Consider the following 18,502-nt stretch of genomic DNA (forward strand, 5'->3'; position numbering starts at 1 on the left):
AGCTTTGAGGTAAAATACCTTGCTATGATTCAGTTTGAGTTTTAAATTGATTTATTGGCACCATTTATCTCCAGTTTCAAGACAAAAAAATCAGTATCTGTTAGAGTTTCTATTTTTTTAAATCTTCTATCATACCTCAGCGATGAATTTCCTTGCTATTGTCTGAGGCCCAGTGGGGGGAGGCCATTTCTTTAAATATCCTCAATGTCACTGTGATGCAGCGTAGGTCGGTTCTGGGGCCTGCAGACCAGAGCGGTACTCCTCTCTTTCATCTCATCCCAAATGCTGAGCTCACAGTCAGAGATAAGTGCTTCTCCAGAGATGGCCTCGCTCCCTCAAATTGCCCTCCACATCTGTGTAAGAATGTCCACAATGTGCATGTTTAACATGTGATCATTAATCAAAGCGAGACAGTCAATTAAAGCCATCAGAGCCACGGGGGCTTGAGCCAGACGCATGCACTGGCAAAATGATACGGTCACTAACATCAGAGGACACTTTCTACTTTTAGTGGGGTTGCAATTAATCAACGATTTCTCAAATATATCTAACCAGGATGAGGACTCCTGAAGGCCGACAACTGACCTCCATGTTTCATTTTTAAATAACCAGCTGACATTTTAGTACCACTTCATGGTGAGAAAGTGTAATTTCTTTTAGCAGCCTAGAATATTTCTTTTAAAATTAGCCAATTTATTTAAAAAACAACTTTTCATCATGTATATTGCTTTGTACCTGTACAGTCTATTGCAGTCCAATACCTGGATTCAATTGTAACTTTACCAATTTGTGATGTTACAATTATATTTCTATACACATTTTTTTTCTTTTTTCATAGTAAGACCTCGTCATTTAAATATTGTACCTGTACTACAATATTCAATCTCTGCACATCCCTGTGACTACAGTGCTAAATCATATATCAGGAATAAGGTTTAAAAATCTATTTTGCTAGCAGTGTCACAATTAACTTTATACTAAGACAACTGTAATATAAACTATATTGAATGAAGCTATAGTAGTGTGCCTTGTACACTGGACATTGACTGTATGTTTCAGCATGATCGTGATTTTGACTGCATAACCCAGCCCCAGTTAAGGGTAACATTTAGCTACTGCCAGCGGTGGAACGAGCCTTCACATTATGCACTTTCATAAAAATAATAAGGCAAGTAAAAGAATACAGTATGTTCTGCATTCAAAATGTTACTTAGCTAAAAGCACAGATGTACTGTCAGTACAATGACATGTTTTTAAGCAAAATTGCCCCCTGTTAGGTTATTATGGAATTACATTGTTATTGTTAATGCAATAATAAGCATATTTTAGTTAAGAGGGGACAATTTCAACTAATAGAAATGCATCACATTTAAGAAAATTAAGTTGTGAATGTAGCTGAATGTGCAAAGTAACCAGTAACCAGAGCAAAAATAATGGAATAAAAAATAAACTATCTATCTGAAATGAAATGGGGATGTAAAGTTGCATGAAATTAAAAAGTTAAGCACAAGCAACCTGCTTAGAATTGGTTACTTTCTACTGCTGGTCAACAATGTAGGCTTAGTATATAATTAAAATATATTCCAACAGAGTGGGAAACACATCAGCATAAATATTTCAGACATCATAAACATACAGAATCAGCCACAGAACTGACATTTAACCATGCAATTATCCTCCTTCAACAGATACCTTTCAGGTCATCATCAGAAGCGCAGTCTGCTCTTTTATTTTCTCTTTCTATCTGTCAGCTGTGCCTTTGTCATGGGCACAGACTATAGATAGAGATGTCAAGTCAGACCTGTGGGTCATGGGGTTGGGGAACCTCTTCACTTCTGTTGACCTTCAGACAGACAGATTTATACACTGTCAAGTCTCGGCGCTCCCACCACGGCAGTGCCTTCTGCAATCGGAGACAACCATAATAAAGACGTCAGGCTTTGACCCCTGTCTCTCTTCATTTCACCACTAATTGTCATGATTGCTGAATAACTTTCAGATTTCAAACAAATGCATTAGCCAAATGAGCTAAGGTGAAGACTTTGATGGGTAGCCTTTCTGTCCTCCTCTCAGAGACAGACTGATTGCAGGGGAAAAAAACCCCAACTTGACTGATTTGCCAGAATAATCACAGTAAATTGCTTGTAGCTCATTTGCAGATTGTTGTCAGCGAGATGGAGAGCAGTTTACCCATTTGACAGCTTAGTTAGCAGTCCAAGGACTTGTGAAATATCACACTTCATATGTATTCCAATTTGAGAACCATGTGAGACTGGAAATTGTGAGATTAAAGCGAGACTCAGCTCAGCTGCATTTGGCTGCGTGTATTCATATGTTTCATAAGAAGAATTCTTTTGATTTTAAATGAAAGATTTTATGTGCTTTTAATAACAAAACAGTATTAATTACAAAACCAGAAGAGTTCAGTTTTCACAAATAAATGCGAAAGGTCCTTGTCATTGCATTGCAGCATCTTCGTCTCCCTTTTTGTCACCCCATGTGGGTAAACAAGCGGTTGACATGAGTTAATTATTAATTAAACAAGAAGCAGGAGTGAGGAAATCATGGAGCAGTCCCTAAAGAGACCTCTAAACAAACGGGGCGTGGAGCAGGTACCAACGTGACCCTTCTCCCAAGAGTGCTGTCTACGGTGAGACTGCCGACTCACTAATGAGCTGTTTGCAGAAGTGGGTACACAGTGACAATGACCTCTGACCTTTGCCTACACCGTCTGGGGAGCAGGGAGGGCTAGAGAACAAGAACCTGTCCTTTCTGCGCTGCTTTTTTGCTTTGATGAAACAAGTTTTGCGGCGCTTTCTCAAATGTTCTCCCTCTGAATGAATCGCTGCCGCCGAAGAGCAGCATTTCATTCTCGACGTGTGAAATTCACCCTGTGTGCTTTATAATGTCAGCGTGTTAGGAACTTGTTAACACTGGCTGAGCTGCACAATCACTTACATAATAATTATAGTAAAAAAGCCATAATGAGCATATCGAGACACATGACCTTCAGGCACTCTGTCTCCATACTTTTTTTTAATTACCCTGATCATACAGGATTTTTTTTATTGCGACATACAGTGAAACAGTATGAGACGCTAATGACCAGTTTGACAGTTTGATAGTTGGTGGAAATACTGTGTGTGTTTGAGGATGCCAGCGCGTCGACCGAGGAGCCCAGCGACAGTAAAAAGCCATCTAATTAACCCGCCTGGTATGACATCATGTGATTAAATTAAACCACATCATCTCCCTCTGGGTTTGCCTGGAAACAAACCCTAACAATTCATTCGCTAAGCTTTAATTTTCAAACCTGTTTCAAAGGCCTGATGCAAAAGATGATTACCAGCTTCATCTCGGTGGGTTTTTGTTCCATCCGCTTGTTCATTAATAACGATAAGAGGTTGGAGGTTAAAAACTCATTTAATTGCCTTTATATTAATGACATTATGAATAGCAGGCACTGTGGAGTCTAATTCTGTCCAGTAGTTAGTCGACATGCAGGGCCCCCTGGAGGGCCGCTCATTTTGCCAGAATTACACTACGGCAAAAACTAGAATTAATGTGCACCACACTATAACAGCGATGACAAACATGCTCTCCAGCATGGAATTATCTTGAGAAATGGCCACGAAGACTCACTCTCCACTCTTTTTCCACATGCACACTCACGAACACGCACTCTGCGGTTGCATCATGAATCCTGTTTTGTAAACAGAGTCCAGTCCAACCCCCCCACCCCCTTTTTAAAAAGATATTCTGTTGCCTTTAGTGGCCCAGAACTAATTAGAGTCTCTTTACCCTCATGTCCTGTAAAGGTGAATTCCCTCCCACCTCTGGAAAAAAAAAAACCCCTGAAAAACTGGAGCCGAGTTTGGCACTGATGACTAAATTGTACTCTACTTAGGAATAATGATAATGAAAATGCCTTTCAGCCAAGCCATTTCACCCATGAATATTGCAAAGAGGTAATTTCAGCGAAACGTTGGCATTTTAACTAATTTAAATTCTTGTTATCTCTCCAATTCTTTTGGCTGGTTTTATGGTTACTGGAGCAGATTTAGTTGTGTATGCATTATAGCCACAAGAGCCTAACCATACATCTGAATGCTAATTAAACATTTGAATAATCATCTGGGAAGTTCAACACAGGGGGTGCCCCTCTATTCTGTGAGAATCAAAATCTCGATTTTTCAAGACAGATAAATACATCACTGATGTCCCAAATGCTTTTGGTAGTGTTAGTTTTTGGAGTTCATTATTTCTTTTTGTCGTACCTTCCTTTATCTTTTCACTCCCCACTTTCCTGTCTGAATAAAGTAAAAGTAAGTGAATTTGTAGAATAAGGATCTTAACTAAATAGCACAAGGAACTTATTAGTTTACAAGTATCACCAGCCAGAAATGAGGCCAAGGGGGGATGATGAATGAGTATATTTCCCCAAGCAAACGGCTGACCTGGATACTGCTTCCTTCCTCCCCTTCCCCAGTGCCAAGTGGGCCACCATTTTTCACTGGCCTCACACTTAGCTACGGACAGCTTTATACGGGCCCGCGCTAACTGTGGACCCGACCCACAGTCTGTCTCCATCGCAGATCACCTCCTTCTGCAGTCATCTGAAAATTGTAATCCCTTAGTCAGGGCCCCTGTAATTTGATCAAATAGCACGCACCCTTCCCCACCACTTACTGGCCAATTAAGTCAAGTTCTCACGCAGGGGGTCCAGCTGGCTCGGTGTTATCTGGGGATGAATTGATTGAAGCCATTCCACATCTATGAACCCTACTTTAATGATGTAGGTGATAATACTTGTAATTCTTCTCAGTCAAGGGACTCATGGGCACAGCTGTTACTGCCGTAATCCTTGTCCTGATACACTGAAGTACCAGCAAGGCATTAATCTGTCTCTCAGATTCTCCTCCGCCAGGTTTTTCTCCACCCTTTCCCTCTCTCGTTCCTGCCTGTGCTTGTGTCTCGTAGCTAATACTACATCTGTGAAATGTGACATTGAAGTTGGGGTGGAAAAAAAAATAATGAAAAGACAAAGATGAGGCGTAAAACACGATTGTGAAGGATTCGCTGTTAATGATTACGCATAGCTTACATTGCTCACTTCAGGCCCTGACCACTTTGTTAAAAAAGAACCCCTCCTCCCGTCGCTCCCCCACCCCCTCCAACTAAACCATGACAACTTAAGAAGGATAGATTTAGGAGTGAAAAATCAATAAATACATGCATTAGTTTCAAAGGCAGACATTAACATTCTAAAACAGACTTCTCTTATAATCCTGCCTCTAGCCATTCAGTCAAAATATCAAATTATCATAATGAGGTCTAACTGCATATAAATGCTAAGCATTAAAATCAGAGAAGGAGGTTACATATAATGCAATACATTCTTTATTAGAAGGTATCATTATACATGTGTCTATAGCTTCTATTCTTAATATTGCAGGATTAATTTGCATTAGAGCGCATTTCATGACTCTTAAAATACCTCTGTGACAATGGGAACAGGTTAATCACAGAGCACAGCGTCAGGCCTTTGTTTTACATATTTCTTCATGAAGGTGGAAGACTTTGTCAGAAATTAAAAATACAACAGATGACCTGAATTTTAGGCATTTATGCACAAAAGAGTTGAGCATGCTCTTAAGAGTGTCGACACTGTCTTTTAACTTGAGATCAGAGAGTGAGAATTGCATAAAAATTAATCTGAAACCAGCGCCTCCATCCCCGTCCTGTTCCTCAGTTGGAAATGAGGAGAGGTTAGCTTCATCTGCTGGAACCTTGACAGGCCCTGTTTTACCCACTTGACTGGTTGCAGTTTTACCCGTCATGCGCACACACAAACAACAGCCGATAACACGCTCCCAGTTGCCATCAAGTCCCGATTAGGGTCCTCTGGGGTGCTTCGCTGATCAGGACGGGGTCAGAGGGCTGCCGAAGCCAGGTGGAGTCTGGGAACGAGATCATGTAAGCTACACTTTAAGGTAGCATCAACAAGGCCAAATGCATTCAGGCCAGCTGCTGCTCTGTGGCACTGATAAGAATCACCTGCCAATAAAGAATGAAGATATTTATCACCGCTGCAGTTCATCACGTCGCCTCGCTTTGTATCGTTCCCTTAAAATGCTTTGCTGGGCATCTACTGTCTAAAGTTATTAAAATAATTTCCACATATTAACGCTCACAAGGCAGAATATCCATTTATCTGTGCCATTAAATTTACATGGCCAACTTCTGTAAAATGTATTTCCCTTAAAGCTATTGTGTCTTGTAGGGAAACATAAAATCTTACATTTTGTATTATGTGTGTAAACTTAAGTATACTGATAGAATTTGCAAATCACTCTGAAAATGCATTGAATAATTATGAATAATACATAACCGCTGAACAAATTAGCCTGGTGTGAGCTCCAGTGCATTAGTGTTAGCTGAATGCCATGAAAGATGTTTGATATTAAGGATGAAAAATTGGGTGAGTAAGCAGCACTAGCAAGCTGGATCAGTCTCATGGTAAACAATTTAGCGTGGGGGCGTACAGTAATTACTGCTTTCAGTCTCATTTAGAAAGCCTGTTGGCACTCGGGAGCACGATGTCGCTGCGATGCTGGATGCGTTTCTGGATTCGTGATGCGCAGATATGAACAGTGATTTAAGTGACAGGAGGTTTGAGCTGTCATGCCAGCTTTGAGCACTTCCTACTAACCCCCCATTTTTTTATTATTTTTTTTTGTCTCTCTTCAAGACAGTGTCACGCCTACATTTGTCTGAACACATATTGCTCAGTTTAACTGCTACTTTTTCTTCTTACAAATAGATGCATGTGTGTGAGTATATGTGTGTGTGTGTGTGTGTGTCAGGAAAGGAGCTGTAAATGATCAGCAACCTTGAAGTGTTGTTTATCTATTCAACTGATATAGGGCTTCATTGAAAAATCAAATGGAGAATCACATTATGTACATGTATGTAAAAACATAGCGAATTAGAAAAAGCAGTGCAGCTTTGCATATGTATGTGTATGTGTGCGTGTGCATGTGTGTGGCTGCAGGATAAAGCAACAAGCATTTTGGTCTTGTAAACACAACCATAGAGGAGCGTCTGTTGGTTTCTGTCCTTATTATTTTTGGCAGGGTTGCATATGTTCCCCGTGCAGAGCCGAGCTTGATTATCATTCCAATCAGCAGAGGTGGAGAGAGTCACATTAATTTGTAGTAATTAATAGCACTGCTGCATCTGACAGCACATGCTAACGAGACCCTTTGATTGTTTGGATCTCTAAGTGTGCCTCTCCTTGTTTGCATCACCTCGGAGGAATTCGTAATATCAAAGCTTAGCGCTATCTGATAGTTGTCAAAATGCAATTTATAAAAGTTTAATTCTTTTATTGATTTAGTTTAGGTTTGATGCCTGCAGTGTCAGCTCCCTTGGTAGAACTTAGTGGATTCAAATGCTTGTCACCAGCTCGGCCTCCTTTTTACTGAGAACAATTGCCATAGGCCAGCCCAACAGGCATGGTTTAATTGCCATTAATTAAAAGCATAAATCTTTTTCTTCAGTTGCTCTGCTCTTAAACAGGGCTTTGCGTATCTGCTTTTTTCCTGTGCTTGTCAGAATCCCTCCTGGCTAGTCAGGGTTCACCCCCCACCCCCCTCTTCCTCTCTCTCTCTCTCTCTCTCTCTCTCTCTCTCTCTCCCTCTTCACCAGACGTTTCTGGAATCATCTTTTTAGCACACTCCTGCCTGATCTGACATGAAGTGTGGGCAGCATGGTGATATTTAGTAAACCGGCTTCCTTCTTTATTGATGTATAATGAGGTCAAATGAATCCTCTCGTACGCATGCTTAGATGGCTCCTCGCCTCAAATCCTTTCTGACAGCGAGTAAAACAGCCGGCAAACACAACGCCGGCTCCCAGAGACATGGTTGTGAAAAAGCAGGAGAGAGAGTGGGGGGGAGCTCTTTTATACCTTGGCAATTTTCCTCCTGTCTAGTCCTTAATTAGAGACTTTTTACCCTCTGAACAGTATTGCTCTTCTGCTCTAAGCCTCTAATACTGCAAATACTGGATGGGAGAATTAACATTAATGCTGGGTTTATTATCAAATGACAGCTCTATTTACTTAAAAAAATAAAAACACGGCTTGCTATCGTTTTTTCTCAAACACTGCGCAGTTTTATGAAGCTTCTGTGTGAACCCCGCTGTGTTTTTCAGTCTTATGTTGGGGTGATGTTTGACTGCACAAATAAAGTCACCATGATTTAAAAAAGAGATTGCTGGCATCCTAAATCATCAGCGGTGTCAAAACAATTCACTTCCCTTTCGTTGCCAAGCCTCTGCCTGACGCCCTCAGCCGCGTGGCCTCCGCTCCTGGGTGGCCGTGTCACCACGAGCGTCTCATCCCGGCCATGCGCCTGTTTATGCATATTAGCTTTTTTGCCTCATGTGCCTGCATTCGCAGCTATTCCCTCGCCTAACTGCATATCTAGTCAGGGCTGAGGCTTCCCAGGCCTTATTAAAACCAAGAGAGTGTTTCAATTCAGGGTCATCGAGAGAGTGCAGCACATAAATATGTTAGGGCAGCGCTATCAGCCGGTCAGTTTACAGGGGGGTGATCGATGATGGTCCTGGCACACTCGCACAAACATCTTAAGCGGATGCGGCTTTTGCTTAATTGGGAGCTTTGCCGCTCAGAGTCCGACTTATTTGATGTTGATGATGAAGTCCCAGGAAGGCTGTGAGATTCTTGTAAACTAAATGTGCATGCATGCTGTCTTCATTTGTACGCTGGTCCGAACTGTTACCCGTCAATTTAACCTGCATAGTTTACCTCTTCTTCTACGGGAGTATCAACACACACATACGTACACACATGCCCCGAGCTCATTTTTAATCCTCACGGCTCACTGTGAAGGCAGGAGGAAGTTCCAATTAAAATTAAAATAAGCTCTTTTAACGGTCTCTTAAATTGACAACTAAACAATGATTTTCGAATTGGTATCTGTCAAAGGTCTCGGAAAATCCTCAGTTGATAAGGCCCAACGCATCCAATTAGTAGCAGAGTAGGGCCTCAGCCAGTAATGATTTCCAGGTCCCTTAAGATGTGGCGTGGACACTTATTGCAAATTACTGACAAAGAGCCCTGCTGTATTGATGAGAGGGAGAACAGCCAAGTCTCCGTGTTCCCATCAGGTGGACGAGCACTAAGAGGAGTCTGAAGGAGAGCCCAGGTGTCTCTCTCACTCGTTCTCTCTCTCCTCTTTTCCGCAGCCATAATGTGGCCTTGCTGTGTAGCTCGTATATAGCCCCCCTGCTGACACGGACTCTCAGAGACCAGCCTCTCTTGACATGAGCCCCAGCTCAGGGAAAATGCTAATGCTAACACGAGGAAGGTGTCAGGAGCGGATCATCAATAATGTCTGCAAGTTTACTGCCCTCTTCTAATTATAGCTTCTATCTCTCAGGGCCGCAGGAGACTGCAGGGCAGCTCCTTAATTGAGCTGAGGTAGATTTACTTCCCCATCATATTCGCGGCTCCATTGTTTACAGTCCTTGAAACTGATTGAAAGGAATCAAAAGATTCATGGAGATGTGATTCAGTACAGAACATGTTTGGTATGCAGGAGGAATGACTAAAGGAGGATGATTCTTGCTGGTCAGGTAGGGATTTAGATTTGAAGGCCATGCTATAGCCAGAGGTCATATCATTTAATTCTCAGCATTGATGCCTCTGGAATGCTGTATGTGATGTTTTTTTGCTTCTTGCTGTTACATCGCAGGCTGGTTCCGGAGGGGCAAATAAGAGCTGCTTCATTGACAGTCTAGTAAGTAAGAGCTGCTCACCTCAATTATGGGAGTTAATGAATAGATAATCACATTTTGCATTTAGATTTGCTGCTTGTGTTGCAAGATTGTAGCCCACATTCCCTCCATGGTCTCTGGGGAGGGTTGCTGCTGGTCCACAAAGCTCTCAGGCCATGCTAAGTCCCCTGATGCTTCCACGGGTCTGCCGCTTCCATCCTGCTGTAGGCTCAGTGAAGAAGGTGTTGACCCTGGTGACCTGAGCCTGCTTCCATTGGGTGAGGAAGGGCTGCTCTATACTCTGTGCTTCAGGGTCAAATGGTTTTGTAGTTTGTAGTTTCCTCTAGTTAGATGTTTGTTGCAAATGACTGTTGAGAAGAGGGAGGGCTGATAGCTGAGTAGGTATCTCCAGCAGGGAGGGGTTTGGGATGTTTTTGACATTTTGCTCAAGGTGATGATTGTGCTTGTGTTTTGTGCTGCTTGTGAATACAATATGAGCTAAATACTGATTGGTGATTATAGTTATGTCACTGTTTATCTTCATTTTTAATTCATGCCCCCAAAAATTCAATTTCTGTGAGCTGATTTGCATCTGCTCATCATCTGGATGCCGTTGTAATCCCCGCTAAACTTGTAGCCCTCTGCTCGCCTGTGTTCCTTTAAGATGAGAGAGGCTTTGATTTCCCCCATCTTTGTGTCACACTGACTGGCATGCTATTTGACAGGTGGAGTTAAAATAGAGAAAATTGTGGATGAAAATTCGTCAGTCTCAATCTCTTGCCCTGGGCTGTAGGCAGCAGAGACAGAAGCCCACTGCTTCGTGTCAAATGTTTATCAAAGGGCCTGATTAAATTGCTGTGTTCAGCGTAACAGCCTTATAGAAAAAAAAGTGAAATCCCTATACCTTGGCAAGGAGTCCTTGTTTGATTGTGAGCAGAATAAAGCAAGTGGATGTTTAGGTGCCAGAAGAAACCTCTGACCAGCCAACTGTAAGGAAGGCTGGAATATCATATGCCCTTTGTTGTCGCACAAAAAGAGACGCAGGCTCTGAGATCTGTTGTTGTTCTCACTTTCCTCTGTCTTCTCAATCATTCTTTTTTCTCTTTATTGCTGGAGGAAATAAACCTGGCCCCTTTTGCTGAGGCTAGCTAGCTTCCCCTGGCCATTCCCCTCTGTTTTGTTTCAAAAGGGCAAGGCTCTCCAGCCTGAGCAGTTTGCCCTGCAGTCCCACGCCAGGGGCGATGCTTGCCTCAGCTGCTTCATCACTGGGGGACTGGGCTAACGTCTCCTGACTGCACTTAGCTGTGTTTCTCTGATACGGTCATATCACATCAGCCTGGGCACATGTGACATTGCATCTCTCCCTAACTTTAAGCAGTTTGTTGCCATCCATGTTCTTTCTGCTTTTATCTTCCCATTTTTTTGAGTGATGTTATGATTTGCTGCAATATTTTCTGGCAGTGCTGCTGCCACACGTTTGTGTCGGATAACAGGGCCTATTACAAGATCTCTCGATCTGGCCAGTTTTCCCCTACAGGAGACAGAGAGAGCTATGACTCCCCCTCCCAATTTTTTTTTTTTTTCGCTCATCCTTACCCCTGCATTTGAATTTCTAGATAATAGGCTTTGACTTCTGGCTGCACGTTTATGGGTCTTTTCATGTTATCAGCTTAGCTCATAGCGTGGAGCTGAAGAACACAGACTCCTAGTGACAGGCCAGCCAGTCAGCAAGGCGAGCCTGTCAGGATCTCTCATACACTAATGATTTCCCTTTAGTCTATTTTCTGTCTCATTGGCCGTTTCCTTCAAAAACAAAATTGCTCATTTAAATTCTCATGCCTGGGGCATTTTGGTCTTCAAATATTGTTGGAAAGTGAAAGGATTAGGCAAAATATGCTTTTTTAAAATGTTAATATATTTTCTGGTTCACTTTCTCCTCTGAGGCCAATTAGAGAATTTCTGCTGGCTGCATTAATGTCAAACTGACATCCCCAGCTATAATTACACTGTGCTTGAAACCTAACTTTCACTTGTGGGTAGATGAGTGTGCCTTGCAGTGACACATAGACTCGCTCTGCCAGCTTTTGATCATTTAATCATTGCTTGCTTTCTTTCACTCTTGCCTCCCTTGCTTGCTGATGATCTCACCTTTTATTCTTTCTGTTGCAAAATGCAGTGTTGTGTTTCATTATTCACCGCCGTATTTTGCAGGGTTCATTAGTGACATCATCCCCCCCCTCGCTGCCTGCTCTTGCAGCAACACGAGGAGAATGGGATGGTCCCTTCAGGTGCAGATACCATATGTACATTGTTTACTCGCTTGATTCCCGATTTACATTGTCTTGTTTGTGTTCTCTGCATGTTCTTTTTTTTTTTTGTTTGTTTACGGTGCGACGACTGAGTGCTGTCAGGATTTGAAGGATGGGTACACATTCACCGTGTTTTTGCCAGTCCTCCTGATGCTGTGTCAAGACCAGGGAAACAGTTAAAGTGGTTAATGCTTTCACTGTGAATATGAATGCCTCCACACAGCGCTCTGAAACTCTGTGACAGACTCCACAATTTGGGCTTCTTTTCCCTGTCAGTTAATATAGAGGCAGTGACGCTTCATTCTTAATATCTATGAAGAGAAGAGTCGCTGACATGTTGAATGAGCAACAATAATACTAAACAAAATTAGAAGGGAGAGATTTTCAGAGGGATTGGTGCAAATGTGTGCAAATCTGTAAACACTCCAAATGAGGAAAATCACAAATTGCATTGAGACTTAAATGTGTGTCTGAACTGGATTTTTCTGGAAAGGGAAAAAGAACAAAATGCTTCAAACGCTCAGATTTCTGCTGTTTTACTGACACCTTTTAAAGGCTGGAGATGATAGGAGTGTTATCAGACATCGGTTTTCTTCACAATGCGCCCTGCAGAGGTGGAAATGCTCGCACACCTACACATTTTAAAACCAAACTCCATCACTGTTTTCAAAGTGACTTCAGGCACCAATTGCTTCTGTCAGGAGAGCAGAGTCTTGTGAATGAGCTGCACTCCTCCTCCCCATTTAGCCTCCAACAGCTTGACAATTGTGATGCCAATCAGCTTAATGACCCAGTGATTGTTCTGAATTTCCATTACCCCGTGTTGGACACCATCAATCTGTTGCAGTATGTGGTGTTTCTGGAGGGGAAAAAAAATCACAGCATAATTTGACAAAGTGTACCTAAGCTTCCTTGGCTATTCGTAATGTCTACCGTCCACCTCTGTTCACCCCCCCTCCTCCGTCTTTTCTCCCCGCCTCACTCTGTTTGCATTGTTTTACCCCTTTGCTTGGACTTCAGGTAATAGGAAATGGCACTGACCCCTCCTGATCCCCCCGATTACCTTCGTGAAGCGTGAATGTGGTATGGAATCACACATCAGGAGACGAGTTGTAATTATTTCTGCGATGCCATCAGCATGGATCAATCACTCAGGGAGGCTGCGAGTGGAACGCCGCTCACAGCCATAGATGGAGCCAGCAGCGACCATCTTTGACTGACAGCTTTGGTAATTAAGTGATTGTATAGACCCCTCCGACTGTTATAACAACCTTGTCAGGGCCAGCCTGTGTTTGGAACACACTCAAATCAATGTGTTCTCCACTCCCTAAGCATTTCTGATCATGTACCTCAGACAGAAGAACTCTTTGCATTGACGCTGCTTTCCTTTAATAATTGACATGGCAGTAAAAGAGATTTTAAAACGCACATTTAAAAAATATACTTAACATGAACATTTTTAGCATATTTGTTTCTCACAGGAGGCCAAAAAATTGCAAATTTCAAGGTTGCTAACGCTTGATGAATAAAAGTAGATTTTACTCTCTTCCTTGCATCAATCTTTGAATTTCATGGCATATAATAACTCTAACGGGCACTTCAAATCTGAACTTGAATGTCACATGTTTCGTTATTGCGTGATGTGTAGAAGTTGAAATAATATACAGTGTTTCCATCTTAAATGTCAGGTCACTTTAGCGCTCCAACCTTTAATTCCAGAGCTTCAAAGATCTAAATTACCATTGGAATTTGCTTCCCATCGGCATATTGTCATATCTTTGCCTTATTTCACCACACAAAATGAAAAATGTTTGACAGCGGAGAACTAGGTTGTCCATATGGTCTCAAAGAGAATAATTGGTGTGAACATTCGCACACAATTCTTTTAGATTGATGGGCCATTGATAACTCATCTATTTATTATGTCAAACACTCAAGAGTTCTTTCTGTTATTTAGTCTGAACTTTTAAACTGGCAACTGCAGTATCCAGGTCGAGTTAAATCAATAGTGGGTCCACATGCTAAATAAACCACTTCATTTTACGCCTTCAGAGTACTCATAAGAGTAATATAAATGGTGAATAACTGGCTTATCACGAGGCTAAACACATAGAAGGATATTTTTAAGGCTTTATTAACATGTCTGTTATATTTGCTGATGCAATTAGACGTGGCTGAAAATCACAAAAAAAGCCTAACAAATGACCTTCGAGTTAAGTTTTTTTTAAAGAATTTGTTTGTGTAAAACAGCTTTTATGACAAATGATGTCATATGATGTAATGTGTGGTTATAGAGAACCCTCACATTAAAAATGGTGTTTATTGATACTATATGTGATTACAGCTACATTGCAACAACATGTGTCATAAACCATCTGTTAAATATTTTTCAGTGGGTTTTAGGGCTAAACAGAGAGGCTATATTAACATATTAACAAAAATGTTGGCCAGGAAGGTTCTGATTTGATTGCATAACTTTGTGTTCACGTTTATAGCGCCTGCCTTCGCTGTCAGACTCCTCGGAACAGTTTTTGGTCAGCTGATGTAAAGTTTAACGTTAGGGGGGCGTTACTCAGCTTGCTATGAGGTCAGAGTTTAGCAAACTACTTCAACAGTTGTGCCAACATCTCTCACAGAGGGTCGATCCAAATATAATTCAAGTGCCACAGCCTCACTATTGGTAAACTCTAAAACATTCAGGAAAAAAAAGATGCAAAACATATTTTAATATCGTAAATAAAAAAGGACAAACTTTAGGATCAGCAGATGTTTTCTGTGTCAGCAGCAATTCTGAACAAAATTAAGACATCTCACTACTGGTGTCAACCTGTTTGTTTTTCTTTCCACCAGTTCTTCACTGAACCAACAATTCTCTTGTGGTTTCTCTTGGCCACACACACACACGCACACACACACAGCAAAAAAGGTTAAGTGTGTGATATTTGCCAGAGCTGGATATTTCAAAACACAGAGGACCTCTATGCACCCAGTTAATTTTTGCGTTTTTATTTGTTTTCTTTACTAGAGGTCATCATTGCAACAAGCTGATATGCACCAATTTTTCAAGATGTAGATTTCTGGGAAAGGATTTGTGAAGAATCCCAAATTCCCCAGGGACTCAAACACAAAGACAAGTCAATTATTCTTTTAAAAAATGTATTTCTCCCTCTTAAACACTGACCACCTAACATTAGTGACGTGCGGGTGATACGGGTTTTATTTTTCAATGTGATACTCTGACTTCATACATACCTGCTGTCCTTGTTGTTGTCCTTTTGCAGCTTTTAATCAATACAATACTTCCCATCCTATTCCCACCATCTGTGATGGGATGGTCAGTCACAGCCCGTATGCTGACACTGACACTTAAGCCATTTTCATGCCACAACAATGTGAACTGCTGAGTGCAGCACTTGGCTCTGTTGTGTCTAATTTGAGATATTTTAGCAAAATTATAAAAGTAATACTAAAGCTTAAAATTCATATTAACATTTATTTATTGTTGAATAGTAATAGTAGCTTAGATCATATAGAAATCCACAAAAAGACCCATTGTCCTCGTAGCTTGTGCAGTGTTATGGGCTTATGTTAATCAGGCACTTTAGTAGCTGATAAACTTGGATTTAAATATAGCTGTGTTCTGAATTACAAGCAGAAAAAAATCAATACACATACTGAAATGCTTCGCAGTCACTCTAACTTTTGTTTTACTGGCCCCTGAATGTGTAAAGTGTTATGATGTATTATTAAAATATTTGTAATACTGCTTGACAGACAAAGTGTGACACATAACATTTAAAGCTGTAGGTACTAAAATAGGAAAAGTGGCATTTTTACATGCATAATTAAAATAAATCTCTAAATAGGCCTCCTCCTGTCCTGATTGGATCCTCCTTTTAATGACGTTGCTCATGAAAATTAAAAATATATAACTGAGTGAGATCTTAAGTCTGCGGTCATAAGGCAAGCTGCAAACCATGAATTTATTCTCATTAGAGAAACACTACAGCCGACTTTTAAGTTTGTTTGTTTGTTTGTTTGTTTTTTTAACTTGTCTTTTGTGAAACTCCTCCACCTCTCCGTGCGTGTCCGGCTGTCGCAGCATCCTCCTAACGACACCACCCTCCATCCCCGCAGTGACTGACAGGCTAAATGCGGGGGTGTCTCTGCGTAAACGCTGCAACTGTGCAACCTAAAGGTCGCCAGCGGTGAAGTGACAGCTTACACGCAAAGCCGCCAGAGAATCAATATGGTGCCAGCCACTGTTACACCGTCCCATCATCGACCATCAGCTGAGGCCAATAAGACGATACTCTAACTGGTAGCATTCAATTTGCTCCTGCGGCGCCTTAAACCTAATAAAGCGATTGATTGTTCCTGTTTGCAGTTGATGAGCTGCCCATGCGCCTCTCCACACATTGACTGACGTGTTTAAGCATCGCTTTGATCCGATCTGAGCGATTTGTAGGGAATAAGGCTCAGAAAAGGCCCGATTACAGGCTGCATGTGGACAGGATATTCTAATTGGCTCTCCACCGCGGGGATGATGCACTTTACAGCCATGTGTGTCATGTTGTGCTCGAAATCTTTGTTTTATTTTTGGAGCTTCATCCGTGATCGATAACTATTTTAAAATAAGTTGTATAAGTTAAATGCGAAGCAATGCGACTCATCAAAGGGCAGCTGAGGCCCCAGTTTGCTCGTGAACTTCATTCCAGCACCGCCGGGTCACGCTTTGTCGCCGCCTTGTGTTTAAAGCCTGCCTGCATCTCACGCTGGAGGAGGGCAACATCAGCTGAGATGATCCAGAGATAAAACATCATTTTAATCTTCTTAGTGTCCGCGGCTTTTCATTTAAACAATTATGAAATAAGGTTAGGAAATGTAATAGACTTTGTTTAAAAGCTTAAAGAAAAACCCCCCAAACATATTTAGATTAAGAGAGACATTATTTTGGAATGAAAATATTCATATTTCACCGCACTGAACGTTTTCTATACGTGAATAATATTTATACAATATTTATGCAGCTAGGTAATAATAGATATTTAAATTATTTAATTAACACAAACGTTTTAATTTTAATTATGGTGCCGTTCCTAACAAATAAACGAATAAATAAATATAGTTATTTTGTTTTTAAGCAAAGTAATAAGTATATATTAGATTCCAAATTTGTAAAAAATAAAAGCTCTATGAATTAAAAATAAATAAAGAAAACACTTTGCTGTTTTAAATCCCCGGTGTTATTATTTTTAAATGAATAAATAAATTAGGAACAAACCTACAAATCCGGATTTTGGACAGCAAAAAAAATCTTCATCCCCTTCACATGAATAATCAACACCAGCACCGTCTTCCCTGCCCACCTGCTGAAGGAGCAGAAAAAAAGAGAAAAAGAAATAACAACAACAATCATAAGAAGAATAATAAATGAACCCTTTCCGATGTCCCTGCATCAAATTCCAGAAAGGTCGCAGTGGCTGTGGAGAGAGGAAAAGATTCCATCTGAGAGAAATTACACGCGTCTGCCAAACAGAGAGAGAAACGTGCTGCTACATTCGCCTACCTACAAGAAGTGGCGTTTCCCATCATCCGGAGAGTGTGGAGCCTCTCTCCGCAGACACTTTGTCAGCTTGAGCCGCAGTTTTTTTTTCTTCCTCCGCATCCTTCAGATCCACATGGAGAGGGAAAAAGTGCTGAATTTCTACTACCTTTGAACGCTCATTAGCACCTCATAATTACTTTACTAATTAGGGTGACATGGTTATTAACAAGATGCGCTGTCATGACAGTCCCCACTCCTCCCCGCTCCTAAATATGTCGACCTTGCGGCTCCTAGAATATATCCTTAAAGATAGATCAGATGCCAGCAGCGACACTGGAGCCGGTTCTCAGGGCGCACAAACGTCTGACCTGATATTTAGCTTTTTATCTCCACAAACTATTTTTAAAATAATAAATCAGGGCTGGAATTTGGCTGTGGTCAAATCTGGCAACAGCTGCACTTTTCTTTTATCGTCTACGAGGATAAAGAAAGCTTTAAAAAGAGTTTGACGGCTGGAAAATAAAGTAAATGTTTGTACTTCATCCTACCATGCTGGAGTTTCCACTGAGGACTTTTTTTTCGCTTTATAAAATTATTTCAAATCTGAATTTAATTTTTCTTTTTCTTTTAAATTCCCACATCTGTAGCTTTTTCTTCACGGCCAGGATTTAATATGAAATGTTCCCAGTTTGGCCTTAAAGCACACGCGTGTTTTTTTTTTTTCCTCCCTTTTTTTTTTTTTTAAAGACCTGCACTAAACTCGGTGCAATGGTTGGATTGAACTACCTAGATAAAGAAACAACTCGCTGATTGGTGAGGTGCCCGAGCCGGTCAGGACGCG

At 41.2% G+C, this 18,502-nt stretch overlaps 1 long non-coding RNA gene across 1 annotated transcript; it reads right to left on the reverse strand.

Annotated features, from left to right (window-relative positions):
* Positions 1-15,592: 15,592 nt before the first annotated feature.
* LOC146361701 (uncharacterized) lies at positions 15,593-18,314 on the reverse strand. The gene is made up of 3 exons (XR_014799518.1): positions 18,210-18,314; positions 17,683-17,782; positions 15,593-17,596 (listed from the first exon to the last, which is right to left on the reverse strand). It is a non-coding gene; the product is annotated as an uncharacterized LOC146361701 (long non-coding RNA).
* Positions 18,315-18,502: the final 188 nt, after the last annotated feature.

This window comes from Perissodus microlepis, chromosome 23 (genome assembly GCF_051167445.1).
Source record: "Perissodus microlepis isolate ML-2025 ecotype Zambia chromosome 23, ASM5116744v1, whole genome shotgun sequence".
In the NCBI taxonomy this organism is placed as follows: domain Eukaryota; kingdom Metazoa; phylum Chordata; class Actinopteri; order Cichliformes; family Cichlidae; genus Perissodus; species Perissodus microlepis.